At 35.6% G+C, this 1,198-nt stretch overlaps 1 non-coding gene across 1 annotated transcript; it reads right to left on the bottom strand.

The window, feature by feature from the left end:
• Positions 1-495: 495 nt before the first annotated feature.
• Positions 496-631, bottom strand: LOC123927883. Its single transcript, XR_006815561.1, has one exon. It is a non-coding gene; the product is annotated as a U4 spliceosomal RNA (small nuclear RNA).
• Between the last annotated feature and the right edge of the window lie 567 nt (positions 632-1,198).

Below are 1,198 nucleotides of genomic sequence, written 5' to 3'. Positions count from 1 at the left end.
GAACATTAGAGAGGAAAATATTCCTCAGATCACTTAGATCCCAAATGCTTAATTAGAAATAAAAAGGAAAGTGACTAAGTAAGATAAAGTTGTCTGATTTTAAAAAGAAGCTAGAGATCAGTGCTAAATACTTTGGAATGCAAGGTGACACAATAGCCCAGAAAGCAAGTGTGGGTAGTGTAGTGTGCATTCAGCCTCATGATATTATTAATAGAGAAAATACATGTCTAATCTTAGGGTAAGAAATGAGTTTAAAACATGGGATCAAAAGAAGAATCCATAAAGAAGAGATTGGTCAACTTAATGACTATATATCATGAAGCATTTATTGTTAAAAACAACAAACATAACAAGGGGATAATAATGATTACATCTAAAGGTTTTCAAATCCCAAAAGAACAAGATAAATAACCCAATAGGAAATGAAAAAATTCTATGACAAAGAATACTCAAAAGACAAAAAAAAAAAAATACCTGATCAATGAAATTTTTTATCCTTATTACTGAAAGAAAAGACATGACATTATTCACCTTGAGAATCAACAGATCTCGAAATAAAAGACTTTTCAATTAGCAATAATCACACCTCGGATAAACCTCATTGGCTACGATACTGCCACTGCGCAAAGCTGAAATAAAAGACTTTTATTTGCTGCTAATAGAAATACTACTAAGTGCTAACACGACTCAGTGCTTAATATCACAGAGCAACTTTCAGGCATGAGAATTTGGAGGGTAGGATAAGAGCTGTATATTAAAATAGAGTAACATAGTTTGCAATAACAAAGAGATCCTAGACTTCTGGTGGCTGATGAAGAGGAAGTTTGTTTATTTATTTTTTTTTTTTTCATATAAGACTCCTGGGCAGATGGTTGGGTTGGTAAAGCAGCTTTTATCTGGTCATCCAAGAAACTACTCTCCCTGTCATCTTTTTTGCTCCACCATTCCCATGTGCCCGGTCATCATCTTCAACCAGTGGAAAGGAAACTGCATGAAGGATGAGTGAAGGGTCTTTACAGGAATTCCTGAAAGTAGCATGCAGCATTTCTGTTCACATTCCAGTGGAGAAATTGCAGTCATCTGACATCGCTGTGTGTAAGGGAGCTTAAGGAAATATGGTCTAACTGTGTGTTCCAAGAAGGAGTGCAAAATTGGGCAGCTGGCTGGTAGTCTCCACCATAAGAACTGAAGAGTCAAG

The sequence above is a fragment of the Meles meles genome, chromosome 1 (genome assembly GCF_922984935.1).
Source record: "Meles meles chromosome 1, mMelMel3.1 paternal haplotype, whole genome shotgun sequence".
Classification (NCBI taxonomy): domain Eukaryota; kingdom Metazoa; phylum Chordata; class Mammalia; order Carnivora; family Mustelidae; genus Meles; species Meles meles.
Note: the sequence above shows the minus strand (reverse complement) of the source record. Positions and strands in the feature narration are given on the sequence as shown.